The sequence below is a fragment of the Hyaena hyaena genome, unplaced genomic scaffold (genome assembly GCF_003009895.1).
Source record: "Hyaena hyaena isolate Hyena2069 unplaced genomic scaffold, ASM300989v1 scaffold_189, whole genome shotgun sequence".
NCBI lineage: Eukaryota > Metazoa > Chordata > Mammalia > Carnivora > Hyaenidae > Hyaena > Hyaena hyaena.
In genome coordinates, this window is record NW_024080821.1 from 2273464 (window position 1) to 2293379 (window position 19916).

The following is a 19916-nucleotide window of genomic DNA, read 5'->3' on the forward strand; positions in this document are numbered from 1 at the left end:
CCGATGGACTGGACAGCAGGAGAATTCGAGGGATAATGGGAGGGGAAGGAGAGGTGAGGTCCCGGGAGACTCTCAGATCTGAGGGCTGGATGACTGGATGCCCAGAAAGATCCCCGCCAACCCTTCCTCCTCTGTCTTCCATGCCTTCAGGCTCCAATTCATCTAATTCTCCCCCATTTATCCAGAGACCTAATCTATCAGCCGCATCACACACTCTCTCTGTGCCTCAGTTATCCATAAATTGGGGCGAAAGTAGTCATTTCTGCATAGGCCTGCAGTGAAGAGTAAACAGGTAATCTACATAAAGCGTTTCGGACGATGCCCGGGACATAACAACCACTTGAGAATGTTGGCCATGGTCATTACCAACATGTCTGTCACTCCCATCGTCATCATCAGTGTCATTTATTTCCCAGCCTCCTACCCTGACCCACTGTGCTCCCTCAAGGAGCTAAGGCAGTGTGGTGGGGCCCGCATGCACCCTGGTCTCTCCCAGCTTCAATTTTCTAGTGTTTTCAAGACTCCCCACATTACTGCCCCAGAAGAACTTTCTGCCACAAGACTTTAACTCACTCTTAAAGTAAGCCGAGTTAAAATCGAGGATCCCTCCCTCAGCCCCACATGAGTCCTGCATCCACAGCCCTGCCCCTCTCCCCTGCCCCTCTCCTGACGCCAGAACTCACGATACCATCAGGACAGAAACTCCATCCCCCCCAGCGGGCGCTGCCGACCACCTGACGCGCTCCGGCTGAAACCTGCTTGTTTCTTTTTCCGGCCCCTAAATGCTCACAGATGTCTGTATGCTTTTCTCTGTTACGTGCCTCTCACAGAGGAGGGAAGATCAGATACTTGTAAATATTTTAATCTCTCTTTTCTCTTTCTCTCTCAGTATCAAAAGAAGCAGGGGGTGGGTGAGAGGCTGTGTCCCTCCTTCCAGGTGGAGTTGAACTTGGCCAAACCTGAAAACAACTTCATCTCCTCTCCTAGGGGGATCAGGATGGTGAATTAGCCACCCCGGGAACTAGAGCGAGCTCTTAACCCCTTACTCAGTGCTAATCCCCCCAGGTCCACCAGACTCTGACAAGTGTTAGAAAGAACTTGAACATGGCCACAGGCTGAAGCCGGGATCTCGCAGGGTCCATCATGGGCAGTTGGTTTCTGAATTGTTGTAGGACCGTTAGGCAGGTCCCTGGGAAGAAAGACAGGAATTACAACTGATGGCCTTAGGCCAGATTGGAAGAACAAGGGCAGACTACAGACATTTACTGCGGCACAAGACTGCTTTATGTCACTCAGAAAGAAACCAGAACATTTGAATTGGGGGGTGGGGGGTGGGGGGTGGATATTGTCGCAGGCGTCCGAATCTTTAAAGTTTATATCTGGGCAGGAAAATATTTACTCTAGAAAGTGTGGTGCATGGGACAATGTCACTCAAAATTTAAAGACTCAGTCAGGACTCTTGTGGGAGTGTAAATTCATGCAAAATCTTTGAAAAGCAAATTGGCTCAGTGAGTCAAGAGCCATAAAAATATCCATCATCTTTGACTCAGAAATCTCATTTCTGGGGCTGGGGCCTAAAACAATTGCTCCAAATACAGGAAAAGATGTTTGCTCTGGTGTTATTTATAATAGCAAAAACAAAACAGGAGAAATGGAAACATCCCTTCTGCCCGTTTACAGGAGAAGAGAGAGAGATGAGGGGCATCTTCTAGGACCCATCTGGCAGTGTGCCTCTTATGAAGAGCACAGGGTAGCATAGAAGCATTTACAACAAGGCTAGAAATGATAGTTACATAGAAATTTATAGACACTAGACTTTCAACCACCAGCACAAGATGATGGGGACCGTGGTTTTAAAAATCGAGTGGAATATGGGGCGCCTGGGTGGCTCAGATCATTAAGTGTCCAACTTCAGCTCACATCATGATCTCGCAGTTCAGGAGTTCAAGCCCCACGTCAGGCTCTGTGCTGACAGCTCAGAGCCTGGAGCCTGCTTCAGATTCTGTGTCTCCCTCTCTCTCTGCCCCTCCCCCACTTGTACTCTGTCTCTCTCTCTCTCAAAAATAAATACACATTTAAAAAAATTTTTCAAACTAGTGGAATAAAACAGACAAAAATGTATTTATGCTTGTGTTTGGGCGATGGGATCCAAAAAAGCCATGGCTAGGCTTTGGGGGGTTTGTTTTTTGCGTGTGTGTGTGTGTATTTTTCAACAGTTTGTAAATGGAGTGTTTCATTTTTACAATGGAAAATAATTATTGGCCTTCAAATCAGAAACCCCATCATGAGTTTTTGCTTTAACATCTAAGTGAAAAGTTTTAATGGAAATCATTTTTCCAGAATTTTTTTTCATTTGTATCGTTTACTCTAGTGGTGTTAAAATTCTGCTACTCCAGGCACATTAACACATCTTTGCTCCCTCAAAATGCCCACATCCTCTTAGCTTTCACCTCCATACAAGGAGGATATGGGGGGGGCGGGGAGAACAGAAGCAATTATGATATACACAGCTAAATATAGACTGCTGTTTACACAGGAGGACCCAGAGGAAGTTAAGATAAAATTTTCCACTGGATGACCTCATTTGCCTAAAACACTGAGTTGTCCTGGTCAGATCTTAGAGAAGCACCAGCCTTCTGTGTTCTGGGCCAGCAGCCCGCAGAAAACGGATACGTGGGTACTGCAGAAATGGGGAGGACGGAGGGTCTGAGCCTGAGAAATCACTCCCTCCAGGCTGGCATCGAGGCGAGTGAGCTGAGAACAGTGGGCGGGGCCTCGGTGGGGCCTCGGTGGGTGGGGCTTAGGTGGGAGGGGCCCGGGTGGGGCCTCAGTAGCTTCTCAGAAGTTCCCTCCCAGCAGCCCTTGCGAAAAGGAGAAACACCAATCAGAAAGGACTGGCGTTCACATCTTGAATCCTAAAAACGGTCAGGGAGTAAGCAGGTAAGTAAGAGACCAGAAGCTCCCATGGTGCCACCTGAGTGCCTGCTCTGAGCTCCTGTTTCAAATTGCAGACACACTCTGTCAAAGAAGAATCATCAAGTCATCTGGGAGCCCGGCCTGAGTAAACGCAGGGCAGCGAGGATTGTTGCGAAAGGGCATCTTTTTGCAGTCTGTTTGAGTTAGCCTGTAAGTAGGGCCGATCTGTTTAGGAGAATGAAAGGGACGGTTAACAAATACACAAGGAAGCAAACAGAACAGGCGCTGCCTTCAGAAGTCACTCACTGTGTCAGAGACACCCCTGGTTTGGCAGCCTCTGGGTGGCTTGGAAGGGTCCTGGGTCTTTGAACCCTCTGACTTTCTCCCATCCCAGAGCCCTCCCATCCTGAATACCCTTCCCACCTCTGTCCATGGACCTTTTGTTCATTCAGTCAGACTGCTGATATTTTTTAAAGTTTATTATTTTCAGAGAGAGAGGAGCAAGTCTGAGCAGAAGAGGAACAGACAGAGAGGGTAAGAGAGAATCCCAAACAGGCTCCACGATGTCAATACAGAGCCCTTTGTGGAGCCGGGTCCTACCAACCGTGAGATCATGACCTGAGCCAAAATCAAGAGTCAGATGCTCAACCAACTGAGCCACCCAGGCAACCCTGGATTTTTTAAAATAAACTTTTAAAAGGGGACATTTTGGAGTATAATAAACCCTATATAGGAGCGCCTGGGTGGCTCAGTCAGTTAAGCATCTGACTTCGGCTCAGGTCATGATCACACCATTCATGGGTTCAAGCCCCATGTCAGACTCTGTGCTGACAGCCAGCTCAGAACCTGGAGCCTGTTTCAGATTCTGTATCTCCCTCTCTCTCTGACCCTCCCCTGCTCACGCTGTCTCTCTCTCCCTCTCTCTCTCTCTCTCAGAAATAAATAAAACATTAAAAAAATTAATAAACCCTATACATCCTTTTTCTAGGTTCAACAACGATTAACTCATGGCCAATCTTGTTTCATCTTCAGTCCCATCATTTCCTCCTTCCCTACCAATTATTTTGAAGCAAATCCAAACATTGCACAATTTCATCCATATATATATCATATATATAGATAAAATCCTTCTAAAGTCATTGTCACTATAGGGTGCCTGGATGGCCCAGTCAATTGAGCATCTGACTCTCAATTTTGGCTCAGATCATGATCCCAGAATCATGATTGATCCCCACATCCTGCTCTGCACTGGGTGTGGAGCCTGCTTAAGACCTAAGACCATCTCTCCCACACCCTCTGCCTTTCCCCTGCCCACTCTCACTCTCTCTCTCAAAAAAAAAAAAAAAAAAAAAAAAAAAATTGTCACTATGCCATGCTCAACCTCAAAAAAACTAATAATAATTCCTCAATATGATCAAGTATCCAGGCAAGGTCTAACTTTTCCTGATTATCTCATACATATTTTTGTTTGTTTACTTGAATCAGGATCCAAATAAGGTTCTTATACTTGTGACCAATTGTCATGTCTCAAGACAAAGAGCTAAATTCTGAAACTACAAAATCCAAATTTAGAGCAGGTAGCAGAGTGGCAGTCTTAACAGGTGCCAATCATTAAACCCAAACACTCATTCACTGATTCATCAACAAATATTTACCCAGGAGCTCTGGTGCCCAAGGCCTGTGTGCTATACTGGGATATATTGGTGGCTGGGATTATTCCCAGAGCCACATGTATCATAGAGGGAGTCTGGTGAGGATGGCAGAATTGATCAAATGATCACACAAGTGAATGTGGCAATTAAAAGGTTGTGAAGTGCAATGAAGAAAGGTGCTACATACACCAATAACATGGGGTTTACATAACTCTAAAAAACAAAATTAGGATCAACAGGTTGAAGTGTTGGAGAATCACATTTGGTCCCAGTAGAGGGAAGAACTCAAAAATAGCCAGACATGAAAAGAAGCAGGACCATAGGATCCATAACCAAAAGAAACACCAAGCACCAAAAACAGATCCATAAATGACACAACTGATAGTAGACAGACTATTAAAAATAACCATCACTTGCATGGAGGAGGACACATGAGGGGATGAGCACTGAGTGTTATGTGGAAACTAATTTGACAATAAACTATTTGTAAAAAAAAAACCAAAAACAACCATCACTTCATATGTCCAAAAAAGAAAATGTGATCGTGATAAGAATAGACATGAACAATATTTAATAAGACCCCAGTTGGACTTCTAGAGATGAAAAATAAATCTGGGTGGACTTACTGCAGAAGAAAACAAGTAATGAACTTGATGATATAATAACAAAAACTATTTCGGTGCTCTGTGACATAACATCAAACATATGTTTAATTGGAATTCAAGAAGAGGAGAAAGAGAGGGACAAAACAGAAGAAATAAGAGTTAAGATTTTTCCAAATTTGATGAAAATTATAAACCCACAGATACAAACCCAAGAACAAGAAGGATTAAGAAAACTGCATTAAGCCATATCATAATCACAATACTTAAAACCAGCAATTTTTTGGGTTTTTTAAAAAATATTTTTATTTATTTCTAGGAGAGAGAGACAGAGCGTGAGCAGAGGAGGGTCAGAGAGAGAGGGAGTCACAGATTGAAACAGCCTCCAGGCTCTGAGCCGGCAGTCAGCACAGAGCCTGATGCGGGGCTCCAACCCACAAACCGCGAGATCATGACCTAAGCGAAAGTCGGACACTTAACCAACTAAGTCACCCAGGCGCCCCAATTTTTTGTTTTTTTAAGAAAAATCTTAAAAGCAGCCAGAGAAAAAAAGACATACAGAAAAACGTTAAGAATGACTGCAGACTTTTCATCATAAGCAATGCAAATGAGAAGATAGTGGAGTGACAACTGGGAAAAAACTACCAGCGTAAATTTCTACACACAGAAAATCTCTCAAAAATGAAAAAAAAAAAAAGGACCATTTCAGACATGAAAGCTGAGAGAAGCCATCGCAGGCAAACCACTAGTACAATGAAATCTTCAAGTAGGTTTTTCAGGCAGAATGAAAATTACGTCAAAAGAAAATTTGGAGGGGTGCCTGGGTGGCTCAGTTGGTTAAGCATCTGACTCTAGATCTCAGCTCAGGTCTTGATCCCAGCGTTGTGAGTTCAATCCACACAATGGGCTTCACGCTGGATGTGAAGCCTACTTAAAAAAAGAAAGGAAGGGGGCGCCTGGGTGGCTTAGTCGGTTAAGCGTCCGACTTTCGCTTAGGTCATGATCTCACGGTTCGTGGGTTCGAGCCCCGCATCGGGCTCTGTGCTGACTGCCAGCTCAGAGCCTGGAGCCTGTTTCAGTCTGTGACTCCCACTCTCTCTGACCCTCCCCTGCTCACGCTGTCTCTCTCTCTCTCTCTCTCTCCTAGAAGTAAATAAAACATTTAAAAAAAAAGAAAAAGGAAGGAAGGAACGAACGAATGAACGAAAAGAAAGAAAAGAAAATTTGAATTTACATAAAGGAAGAGCCCCAGAAATAGTAAATAGATGGGTAAACATAAAGTCTAATTTTATTAAATTATTTAAATCTCCTTAAAATGTAATTGATAGTTTAAAGTAAATGTATAGAGGGGCGCCTGGGTGGCTCAGTCGGTTGGGTGTCTGACTTCAGCTCAGGTCATGATCTCACAGCTTGTGGGTTCGAGCACCGCATCAGGCTCTGTGCTGACAGCTAGCTCAGAGCCTGGAGCCTGCTTCAGATTCTGTGTCTCCCTCTCTCTCTGACCCTCCCCTGCTCACACTGTCTCTCTCTGTCTCTCAAAAATAAATAACATTTTTAAAAATTGTAATAAAAAATAAATAAATAAATAAATAAAGTAAATGTATAGAAGTAAAATGTATGACAGCAATAGCACAAAGGCCAGGAGGGGAGAAGTGGAAGGCTAGTGGTATAAGATTCTCACACCATATGTGAAGTAGTAAAATATTTCTTGAAGACAGACTGTGATAAGTTAAATGTCTACATTATAAATCCTAAAGCGATCACTAAAAGAACAAAAAGGTTCAGCTAATAAGTAAATAGCAGTGATAAAATGAAATCATAAAAAGAATACAAAAAGAGGAGGGGGGAGGAACAAAGAATAGATGGCGCAAATAGAAACCAAATAACAAAGTGATATTTTTAAATCTAACCACATCAGGGGCGCCTGGGTGGCTTAGTCGGTTAAGCGTCCGACTTTCGCTTAGGTCATGATCTCGCGGTTCGTGGGTTCGAGCCCCGCGTCGGGCTCTGTGCTGACTGCCAGCTCAGAGCCTGGAGCCTGTTTCAGTCTGTGACTCCCTCTCTCTCTGACCCTCCCCTGTTCACGCTGTCTCTCTCTCTCTCCTAGAAATAAATAAAACATTAAAAAAAAAATTTAAATCTAACCACATCAGTAGGTGCCCCAACCAAGAGGTAGAGATGATCAGATTGGATAAGAAAGCAAGACACAGCAATATACTCTCTACAAGGAATCCACTTCAAGTGTATAAAAAATACGGGGTGCCTGGGTGGCTCAGTCGGTTAAGCATCCAATTCTTGGTCTTGGCTCAAGTCATGATTTCATGGTTTGTGAGTTTGAGCCCCGTGTTGGGCTTTGTGCTGTCTGTACAGAGCCTCCTTGGGATTCTGTCTCTCCCTCTCACTGCCCCTCCCCAGCTCATGTGTGCTCTCTCTCTCTCAAAATAAATGAATGAATGAATGAATGAAACAAATGTGTTGAGGCATCTGGTTGGCTCAGTTGGTTGAACGTCTGACTTCGGCTCAAGTCATGATCTCACGATTTGTGAGTTGGAGCCCTGCATTGGGCTCTCTGCTGTCAGCGCAGAGCCTGCTTCAGATCCTCTGTCTCCCTCTCTCTGTGCCCCTCCCCCACTGTGCTCTCTCTCCCTCTCTCAAAAATAAATAAACATTTAAAAAAATTTAAAGGACAAATGGGTCAGAAGTAAAAACACGGAAAAAGATCTATCTCACCAACAAGAACACGGGAGTTGCTATAAAATGTCAGACAAATTTTAGAGCAGGAATATTACCTGGGGTAAGGGTCATTTCATAATAATAAAGGAGCAAATGCATAATCATAAATATTGGTCCAGCTAACAACAGAGCTTCAAAATACATAAAGCACGCTGCCATTATTCACAGACAGCATAATTGGGTACATAGAAACCCCAAACATAGGGAGAAGAACTATTAGGATGAATAAGTAATTTACCAAAGTCACTGGATATATAGTCGATATAGGATCTCTTCCATTTAAGCCATTCTGGTGGGTGTATAATAGTATCACATCGTAGTTTAATTTATATTCCCAGGATGACATTTTAATATACTTATTGACACTGAGAAATGTTCTTTTGTAATGTACTGGTACAAGTCTTTTGCCTATTTTTCTGTTGGCTTGTCCGTCTTTTTCCTGTATTGATTTGTAGGAGTGCCTTAAATATTCTGTATAGGACTCCTTTGACAGCAGACCTATGACGAACACTCTCTTCCACTCTCTGTGGTTTGCCTTTTCACTTTCGTTCCAGTTGTAAATCTACCACCTTTGTGATTGCTTTCCTCTGCTTCGTGATTCTGCAGCCGGACTCTGAGGATGGCATTTCTCCTTTGCCAGCTGGCTTGATGCTGTGTTTTGTCATGCAGAAGATACCGAGGCTCACAATGAGCCTGGAAGGTGAAGAGTTACTTTTTTTCTTCTGCTGTTACATTTTTGCATGGAACACCCAATGGAGCAGTGTGCCGGGGCCCTGGCTTGTTTACCACAGTGGCCAGTACTTTCCAGCCTTTGTTATTGCAGTAGCGGACAGGATGTTCTTGAAGCGGCCATGTCCCCCACCCTCCAGAGACTTGATTCTTAGCCTTACAGGGCTCTCCTTCTAAGTTTTTTTTTTTTTTTAAGATTTTATTTTTAAATAATCTCTACACCCAGTGTGGGGCTTGACCCCACAACCCATGATCGAGAGTCACACACTCCCCTGACTAAGCCAGCGAGGTGCCCCTAGGTTTTTAAGCTCCTTCCTTGTTCACTTTTCCCTCAGCCTTGGGATAGATGCCACTTCCTGAAATTACTACCTTTATTATATCTTAGCACTTTCCTTTACCTTTTTAAACCTTAAATCACCTTCTTCTTTTTCTTTATATTGTATTTCTTTATATTAAATGTTCCTGCTCATACTATTGGTATAATAATTCTGGATTCTGACTTACACTCTCTTGCTGGTGGCATTTAGTGGACAAAAAGTTCTTATTCTTAAGAGGCTTTGACAGCTCCTCTGAGAATCTGTTGGTCCAATATGTGATGGTCTAGTTCGGAGCTTTCTATTTGGTTCCATTGAACTGGATAGTTATCTTCACACCAGTACCACACTGTCTCGATTCCTGTAGCTGTGTAACAAAGTCTTGAAATCAGGTAGGATAAGTTTTCTAACTTTGCCCTTTTCCTCTGTTGTTTTGGCCCTGCTAGGTCCTTTGAATCTTCATGTAAATGTTAGAAACAGCTTGCCAATTTCAATAAAAATGTCTTCTGGTATTTTAATTGGAACTGTGTTGAATCTCTAGGTGGATCTAAGTTGAACTGACATTTTTTTTTAAGCAGGCTCCACACCCAACATGGGGCTTGAACTTATGACCCTGAAATGGAGAGTTGCATGCTCTACTGACTAAGCCAGCCAGGCGCACCAAACTGACAGCTCAACACTGTGGAGTCTTCTGATCCATGAACATTGTGTTAGTCTGCTCAGGCCGCCATAACAAAGCACCACAGATGGCGTGGCTTAAACACCAGGCATTTATTTCTCACAGTTCTGGAGGCTGCAAAGCCCAAAGTCAAGGCGCCAGCAAGGCAGGTTTCATCCTGAGGCTTTTCCTCTGCTACATCTCACTATGCTCACGTGACTTCTTTGTGTGCACACGGGAGAGAAGGAGATAGGGAGACACAGAAAGAGAGCTCTCTGGGGGCGCCTCTCATAGGGATACTAATCCTATTGAATCAGATCTCCACCCTCTTGACCTCATTTAATTTTAGCCGCTTCCTCGGAGGCCACAAATACAGTCACATTGGGAGTTAGGACTTCAACACATGAATGGGGGCGAGGTAGGGGAGGAGTATACAATTAGGTCCATAGCAAACATCATATATCTCCTATTATTTAAGGCTTCTTTGATCTCTCTCAACTACTTAAAAATCTTTTCCGTGTGTTGCATGTTTTTCATCAAATATATCTCCACGCATTTAATATTTTAATGCTATTATTGGTGATGTCTTTAAGGATTTCAGTTTCCAGTTGTTTATTGCTAGCGTGGAGAAACAGAACTGATTTTTGTTCATAATAGACTTTGTATCCTAAAACTTCTCTACACTCACTTCTCTGTTCTTGTAGCTTTCTTTAGGATTTTCTACTTTTAAAAAACCATGTCATCTGTGAACCAAGATGGCTTTGTTTCTACTTTTCTGTCTGTTTACATGTTTTTCCTTTTGTTTATTGGTTGGTTTTGCCTTATTGCACCTGTTAGAATCTCCAGCTGTGACATGGTGAGAGCATTCACTTGCCTTTTTCCCAGTCTTGGGGAGGAAATAGTCAATATTTCACCATTAAGTATGATGTTAACTATAGGGTTGGGGTTTTTATAAGCTTTTACTTATTTTAAGACAGAGAGTGAGAGAACGCTTGCGTGCAAGCTGCAGAGGGGCAGAAAGAGAGGGAGACAGAGTATCCCAAGCCAGCTCTGTGCCTTCAGTGAAGAGCCCAACACAGGGCTCGATCCCACACACTATGAGACCATGTCCTGAGCAGAAATCAAGAGTCAGATGCTTAACCAACTGAGCCACCCAGGTGCCCCAGCTGTAGGATTTTCCTTACGTGACTTTGGTCAAGTTGAGGAAGTTTCCTTCTATTCATTGTTTCCTGAGAGTAACTATCATAAATGGGGAAATACTGTCATATACGTTTTTCCATTGAACTGACCGTGTAGTTTTTCACTCTATTAATAAAATTAATTACACTAATTGATTTTTTAATATTAAACCAACCATGCTTTCCTGGAATTAGCCCCATTAGGGACATGATGCATTATCCTTTTTACATATTTCTGGACTTGATTTCTTAAAGTTTTGTTAAGACTGTTTGCATCTCTGTTCATAAGGGATGCTATTCTATGGTTTTCTTTGCTTATAATGTCTTTGGTTTGGGTATCACGTAACACTCTCTTCACAAAGTGAGCTGTGAAGTCTTCTCTATTTTTGGAAAACATTTGTATAAGATTGGTATTATTTCTTCCTTGCTGTTTGATATAATTCACCAATGATATCATGTGGGCCTTGATTTTTCTTTGTTTTTTTAATGTTTATTACTTTGAAAGAGAGAGACACAGGAGAAAGAATCCGAAGCAGGCACCACGCTCAGTGCAGAGCCTGACATGGGACTCAATCTCACAACTGTGAGATCATAACCTGAGGACCTGAGCTGAAATCAGGAGTCGGATGCTTAACTGACTGAGCCACCCAGGCACTCCCTTGAGTTTTCTTTATAAGAAGGCTTTTCAAATTATAAATTTAACTTCTTTAATAAAAATAAGGTTATTTGGGTTTTCTATTTCTTTTTGAGTCAGTTCCAGTAATTTGCCTCTTTGAAGAAATTTGTAAATCTCTTAAGTTGTAGGCTTATATAGTGAGATCTCCACATTTATTCTCGATATTGGTAATTTGGTTCTTTTTCATTTTTTTCTTGATTATCCTAGCGCTGGGTTTATTACTTATTCACTTTTTTTTTACTTATTCATTATTTTTTAAAGTATCTTTTGTTTCCACTAATTCTACTCTTTGTTTTCTATTGCATTTATTTCTGCACTAATCTTTATAGTTTCTTCCTTTTATTATTTTGAGTTTATTTGGCTTTCTGTTTCTTCCTAAAGTGGAGATTTAAGTCATTCATTTTAAACCTTTCTTCTTTTCTAATATAAGCATTTAAAGCTCTAAATGTTTCTCTAAGCTCTGTTTTAGTTGCATCCTTGATAGTCTGATATGTTGCTTTCATTATCACCCACTTCAAAATATTTGTGATTTCTTCTTTGACTTGAGGATTCTATTGTTGTTGCTTAATTATCAAATATTAGGGTGATAATTTATTTTACTTTAAGATTTTATTTTTTTAAGTAATCTCAACACCCAACATAGGGCTTAAACTCACAACACTGAAATCATGAGTCATAGGTTCCACCCATGGACCAGCCCACCGCCCCTAGGGCGATATTTTAGAAACTTCCTTATTATTGAAATCTACTTTAATCCTACTGTGCTCAGAGGACATATTCTATATTGCCAATTCTTTTAGCTATTGATTCTTGTTTTATTACTTAGTATATGGCCTACCTCTGTGAAGACCCCTGTGCAATTGAAAAGAAAATCTATTCTGCCAGTGTTCGTGATAACGTTCTGCAAATAACAGGTTGATTTGGCTGACAGTGTTGTTCAGATTTCTAGAGCCTTACTGATTTTCTGTGTTTCTTCTATCAACTACTGATCATTGCCATTTATCAGTTCTATAAGTTTTTCATTCATGTGTTTTGAAACTCTGTTACTAGATATATTCAGATTTAGAGTTGTTAACGCCTTCTGTATTTCAGCTATGTTTACCCCATGTGGCTAAAGCAAAAAAACACAAAGACACCAACCAAAGCTACCCGTGACTGCTTTTTTTCATAAATTGCAATTTTAAATAAGTAGTAATAGAGAAGAGCAAAATCAGAAGAATAAAAATCAAGCACCATGACACCTCTAGAGAGATAAGCAGCATCACCATTTTAGAACATCTTTCAAAATGCTTTCCGTGAATATTGCAACATCCTTTTATAACTGAATAATCACAAACATTTTTATGTCATGGTTATTATTCTCCATTATTCTTAGTGGCCATGTAATATTCCATGGTATGAATAACCATAATAAAATTAACTTCACATGACATTTACATTTATCTGTTTAATTTTTATAGAAAGGTATCCATTCAGTGGGGTCTTCCTTTTCAACTTTTTCCCTTTGTTCTAGTACCTTTCCTCTCAGTTTCCGGTAAACCTTTAGTAATTCGGGCCCCAGGAGGAGCCCTGTGATCCTCTGGGGCTACTCCTCCAAATAACAGCCATCCGTTCCCTGTTCTTCTGAAATGTTTGTTCCACTGACTCTGCGTCTACCTAAGTGTACTATCTATCATCTTTCCCCTCTAACATCGTTCTAAATACGTGGTTGTGGGAAGCGAATTCAATTCACTGATTTCTTGTTAAGGTTGAGCCTTTACAGAGCCATTTGTACACCACGCTTGGCATTTGCAGTGCACTCCGCTGAAACCCCTCCTGGATCCTCTGGGATCCCTTTCACCAGCTCTGCATGCCCACTCCCACACTGGGTACTTCGCAACGAACAGCTTCCACTGATGACTTTCAGAGAATTGACCTTGGGCACCAACGCTGCTTCACTCTGGGAATTTCACACTTTCCCCTCGGCAGCCGATACCCAATAACTGACTGATTTAGGAGCATAAACACCTGGTAATTTTGATTCTAGGTAGTAAAGCTCTGAAGAGTAATTTGTGCACCACAGCTCCCCACGGGATCAGGCTGAGTCTGGAACCGGAAACCTCACCTTTGCTTGGTTTCTTCTCTTCCCTATCCTGCCTCTCCCCTTCCCCTCCAGGTTTCTTCTGACAGCAGACTTAAAATCACTGGCACCCGAATCTTTGGCCCAGGCTCTTCTTTTGGTAGAGGGCATCAAAGCACCCCCTAAGGCATCACTCAGAGAAGGCTTCTGCCCAACTCTCACCCACACGACGATCCAAAAACCCAAGGAAAGTGGTGTGTCCGCCTTCAAAACAACTTGAATCTGAACATCTATGCTCGCACCAAAAGAATAATAGGTGTTTTTATTCACCTTACAAAAGACTTTACAACAAGGTTCTAAATACAGGGAACTCCGCTCGCACGCTCAAAATAAAATTACAAAATGTTACCCAAAAAACTGACCCAGAGCGACTTTTCCAGAAATAATGTATCCTATATAAAGCAGTGCCCTGTATAGCAGCCCAATAATTGAGACTTTGAAATCTCTGGCGAAAGTGGCTTTCTCCTGCGGCCCCCTGGTAAGTTTCGGACTCTTCTCCTCCGCCCCGTCCCTCGCCCCCCCCCCCCCGGGAGTTGCCATGGTGACCGTGGGACTTTGACCTCTGGAGTAGCTCAGACTCAGAAGAAAGGCTTTCCGCTGGCCCGGCGGCGGGGGCCTAGAAGCGGGAAGCTGAGATGCAAATGGCATTCTCCCTGGTCATTCGGGCAGATAGTCGACTAGTTTTAGGCTCGGAGACGTGAGCGAAGTACCCAACGACTTCAGATGCGGGGGAGCTGACACGGGGCTCCCCCTGCCGCTCCCGAGTAGAAGCCATAACAATACACGTCGCCCTGAGCCCCATTCAGACAGAGGCCCGCACGCAAAGAAAGGCCATCCTCAGGGAGGCGGGTTCGGGCTGAATGGTTCTAATTAATTTATTATTGGAGTTCACGGATATAAAGAGAGGGTCACTACAAATGTAAATGACGCTGTTTTTATCCCAGGATCTAAGGCACTTAACCAAGGAAATGAAAGCTAGCTCACATTTGTTTAATTAGCTCATTTGAATAGAAGAGAGGCCAGGGAGGGACAAAAGGCTTGTGCTCAGGAACTTGCCCGAGCGAATCCTCCCTCACCCCCTTCACCGGGAGGCCCCCGCTGAGCTCCTGCCGAAGTACTTTTTTTTTTTTTTAAGGTTATTAATGTTTGCAATTATAAAAATAGTTGGTGCTCACCGTCACAAGTCAAACAATACAAAATGTATTTTAAGTTACTGCCTCCCCTCCCATTCCAGTCACTGGAGGTCATCAGTGCTGACATCCCCGAGAATACAGTCTTCCATAGCTTTCTCGGCGCTCACTTCAGCCAACACTGCCCTTGATGGGCCCTCCCTCTGCCCCCCTGCTCAGCACTGCTCCTGCGACTTAACATGATCTCATGGCATCATGGAGATTTCTCCTCATAATACCTCCATAGTACTCTGTAATTACTATCATTTATGTAATGATTATCAATATAATTTTATCTACTTTTTGTCCCATGTTTGCTACACCTGTTTTTCAAGATTCACCTCCTTCCCTCACTGGCTAAGGGGAAAGGGAAAAACACCAAAGTGAACAAATAGAGGGTCATTGAGCTAAATCGCCTGAGGGTCTGACCTCAAAAATAAAAAGTATAAAGCAAGGGCGCCTGGATGGCTCAGTTGGTTAAGCATCCGACTCGGGCTCAGGTCATGATATTAGGGTTCCTGAGCTCGAGCCCCGCTTGAGCTGGAGCCCTGAGGGCTCCGTGATGACAGCACGGAGGCTGCCTGGAATTTTCTCTCTCCCCCTCTCTCTCTCCACCTCTTTCTCTCCCCTTCTCTCTCCATCTTTCTCTCTGTCTGTGTCTCTCTGTCTCTGTCCCTCACTCACTCGTTCCCTCTCCCTCCCTCTCTCTCTCTCAAATAAATAAATAAATAAATACAATAATTTATCCAACATTCCTCTATTGATGGACAGTTCTTTTTTTTTTTACATAAACCAGTATTTATATTGAAACTGTTCTACGATCATGATCATAGCATTCAAAAAAAGACATGAGCAACTACTTTCATTTAAATGATGCCTCTGTTTGATGGACAATTCTGATTATACCCGGCTTTTGCTACCATAAATAGGGTCAATCTTTTGTGTGCATATATATATATATATATATACGTATGTATACGTACAATAAGGTGTATATATATATATATATACACCTTATTGTACGTATACAATATTGTATGTTTTATTATATATTGTATATACCTTTTATATCTTCACACTGATGTTATTATTTCTGTAAAATACATTCTCAAAATTGGAGCCAAATGATGTGCTTGCTCATTTTTACTTCTAAAAGTCATCCTGAGATTACTTTTTCAAAAAGGTTTAGCATTTCACGCTGCTAAACCCATCAGCAGTCTCTGTTTACCCACGCACTTGACAAGACTGAATGTTATCAGTCTAATTTTTGCCGATCTGATGAGTGAAACCAGAACTAATTGTTGTTTTGTTTTCCGTTTCCCTGACTACAAATAGAGTTGCATGTCTTTTCAAATGCTTGTAGGTCATCTGTATTCTCTCATCTGTTGAACGCCTGCTCATATCCTTTGTCTGGTTTTTTTTTTTTTTTTAAGTTTTGACTTTTCCTTATCAGGTTATACGTTCACAATATTATTTATTGTCTGTCACAGGTATTATCATTGTTAGTTTTTTGACTTAGTACGACTCAATCATTTTTGTCCATTCTCTGTTGGTTTCACTTGTGAATATCAGCTTTCACCGTTTTTTCCAAGTTAATGGACGAAGGTGCAAGGCTGGGGGAAAGCACGCCATGACTATGGACCAGAACAGAGGAGGCTCAAGTGATCAGAGCAGTGAGTTTGTGTCAGGAGGCTGGGAAAGCCAAGTTGACAGAATTTAGCATCTATAATACTCTTATATCTGGTGGAGGGTGAGTAACTTTTCCAGAATTCAGTAAGTCTCTTTGTTCAGCTTTTCTTTACGATTTTATTTTTAAATATTCTCTGCACTAAATGTGGGGCCCAAACTCACAACCCTGAGATCAAGAGTCATGTGCTCTACCAATTGAGCCTGCCCCTCTTTGTTCTGCTTAGAATGCTCCTCTCCCTCTCGGAATAGAGCCTTTCTCCCACATCCCTTTATCTAGCTCACTCCTACTCATTTCTCCAAACTCAGCTCAAACATCACCTCCTCTGAAAAGCCTTCCTTGATCCGCCCACCAGCTGACCTTGATGCCCCTCCTAAGCGTAGTTCTATTCCAGCTCTCGTCACATCACACCATAAGGCACTCGTCAGCTGGTCGGTACCCTGCCTCCAGACTGATCGCCTTTACAGCAGGACCCCCAGGGCTGCCTGGGGGCTCAGTCAGCAAAGCGTCTGACTCTTGATTTCGGCTCAAGTCATGATCTTGCAGTTCGTGAGTTTGAGCCCCACATCGGGCTCTGCACTGACAGTACAGAGCCTGCTTTGGATTCTCTGTCTCCCTCTCTCTCTCTGCCCCTTCCTTGCTGGTGCTCCCTGTGTCAAAAATAAATAAACATTAAAAAAAAAGTAGAGCAGGACTCCCTTTGGACCGCAAGTCCATTCCCAGGGTCCAGTACCTTCGTGAGTTCCATTTGTTCAGGTAGCTTGAACAACTTTGGCAAACTTTTCCTTGGCACCACAATGCCAGGTGCCATGAGGGTGATAGAAGAATTACAACACATGCCCTGATATCAGAGTGGTTAAAAGCTAGCTGAGGCATAATAAAACACTAAAATGGAGATAGTAGTGCCTGAGAGTGATTCCACTTCGGTAGCGTATCATGTAATTGAAAATATAAATGCGATAGAAGCCCTGGGTGAGGGCGCACACGGACAAGTCATGGAGGATGTGGAATCTGATCTGGGCTGTGAAGGGTGGGTGGGATTTGGGCAGGGAGTCAGAAGAAACAAGGGTAGCCAGGTAGGGGCAGCAATGGGCACGTGGGAGTGGGAAAGGGCACGTGGTGATTATGTGACAGCAGGGAGACCCAAGTGAGTGATGGGAGAGCTTTTGCAAGGAAGAGAAGGAAACCGGAGTTGGACAGCATCTAGCTCCAGTCAGGAATTTCTGGATTACACACACACACACACACACACACACACACACACACAAACAGATGTCCATATCCGAATCCCCAGAGCCTGTGACTCTTCTGCATTACGTGGCAAAAGGGAATTAAGGCTGCTTGTCAGCTGACCTGAAACCAGATTATCCTGGATTATCTGGGAGGGTCCAGCATAATCACATGGGTCCTTAAAAATGGAACAGAGAAGCAGAAGGGAGTCTGAGGGAGCTGTGACCACTGGAAAAGGTCAGAGTGACGCAGTGTGAGAAGGATTCTGCTCACCATTGCTGGCTTTGAAGGTGGAGGAAGGAATCAACGAGCCTAGGAACACGGGCAGGCTCTGCATGCTGGAAAGGACAAGGACACAGATTCTCCCCTAAAGCTTCCAGAGAGGAAAACAGCCGTGCAGGCATCTTGCTTTTAGCCCACAGAGACCCTTTCAGGCTTCTGACGTACTGGGCTGTAAGATGATAAATATGTATTGGTTAAGCCACTAAGTTGGATGTACTATGTTACAGCAGCAGTAGGAAATGGACACGAGATGGACTCAGTCGAATTTGCATCCACACATAACTCAGCTCTGTCTATTCTGGTGCTCAATAAATGCTTCCTTTTTTAAAAAAATTTTTTTAATGTTTATGTATGTTTTACAGAGAGACAGACAGACAGAGTGTGAGCAGGGGAGAGGCAGAGAGAGAGGGAGACACAGAATCCGAAGCAGGCTCCAGGCTCCGAGCTGTCAGAACAGAGCCTGATGTGGGGCTCGAACTCACAAACTGCGCGATCATGACCTGAGCTGAAGTCGGACGCTCACCCGACTGAGCCACCCAGGCGCCCCAATAAATGTTTCCCTGATGCACCTGCAAAGGACTACTGACTCGACACCCCTCCCCGAGAACATAAAGCAAACTCCATCAGCATCCACGGGCTTAGAGCCACGCGGTCCAGGTCAGTTTGCTCTCGGCACAGATTTTGCCTTTCCTGTTATAAACTAACACCAAGGCAAGCACTATCCTTCTGTTTTTGAAACAGTTTGCTTGTCCTAAGCAGATTTCCCAAGTCAAAGATGATGGACAATTTTTATGGCTCTGGACCCATCTAGCCCAACTTACATTCCAGAGAGCTAGAGCTAATTGGGGCCCTTGCTTGTAATCGAGCCCCACCATGGGCCATCACTGCACCCAGCGAGGCTTTCACGCACAGCCTCCTCCCTGTGCCTTAAAGGTTTTCCTGCTCTGGGGCACCTGGGTGGCTCAGTTGGTTAAGCGTCTGACTTTGGCTCAGGTCATGATCTCACGGTCTGGGGGTTCGAGCCCCGCATCAGGCTCTGTGCTGGCGGCTCGGAGCCTAGATAGAGCCTGCTTCGGATTCTGTGTCTCCCTCTCCCTCTCTCTCCATCCCTCCCCCCCTCACGCTCTGTCTCCGTCTCTCAAAAATGAATAAACATTAAAAAATATACTTTTTAAGGTTTTCCTGCTCTGCTATCAGCCGTATAAGCTTTGGCCCCGGACATTCAATGGGGGCCTCCCACCCTGAACATTTGGCTATGGTGGCCTTCCTGGTGACAAGAGCGACTTCTCCACAGCCATGGGGAACATTCCTTAGGAACAATGCTGGTCTAGGAGGGAGCAACCTGACAGATCCCTCGTTTATTTTTAGTCAGCAATTACAATGAGAGATTTCTTTTTTTTTTTTTTTTTTTTAAGTTGCAAGAACTGATCTGCCTATGTTCAGGAAGCTGGTAATTTTCCAATGTCCCCAAAGAGGTAGCCTGAGAATTGGAGCCGACTGGCCCCAGAGGGAAAAGCTAGTTGCTTTAACAGGCTGATCCTTTTTTCCCCTTTGCCACCTGGGGGGTGGGGTGGTTTTCTGTGTTTGTTTGGTTTTGGTTTTTTTGGTTTTGCCTTTGTTTTTAATGCATCTTTTGTTTACTATGCTAATAAGAGCATCGTGGAAGCAAGAACAAGAGTTGGTAATTTTCCATCTGCTCTCAGCCCACAGGACACAGACCTGCAGGCTCATCTTCCCTTAGGAATGATTAGAAAGCAAATCCATGATTCAGACTTTGCCTGCCTCTACCTGGTCACTCACGAAAGTCGAAAGTCGTCCTGTGCTTGGGTGTGGGGGATGTCGCTCCAGGCATGGGGAGGGAGCCAGGCAGGGACGGGCTAACAGGACCCCCGAAGCACTGGGAATCGGAGGCTCTCGGGGGGACATGGACAGTTCCGTTCTCGGGCTTTCTACGTGGGCAGGCGGCCTGCT

General features: G+C 43.5%; 1 long non-coding RNA gene across 1 annotated transcript; it reads left to right on the top strand.

Annotated features, from left to right (window-relative positions):
- The first annotated feature begins 2870 nt into the window (after positions 1-2870).
- On the top strand, positions 2871-13919 carry LOC120237768. The gene is made up of 4 exons (XR_005530040.1): positions 2871-2940; positions 3012-3126; positions 8458-8603; positions 13614-13919. It is a non-coding gene; the product is annotated as an uncharacterized LOC120237768 (long non-coding RNA).
- Positions 13920-19916: the final 5997 nt, after the last annotated feature.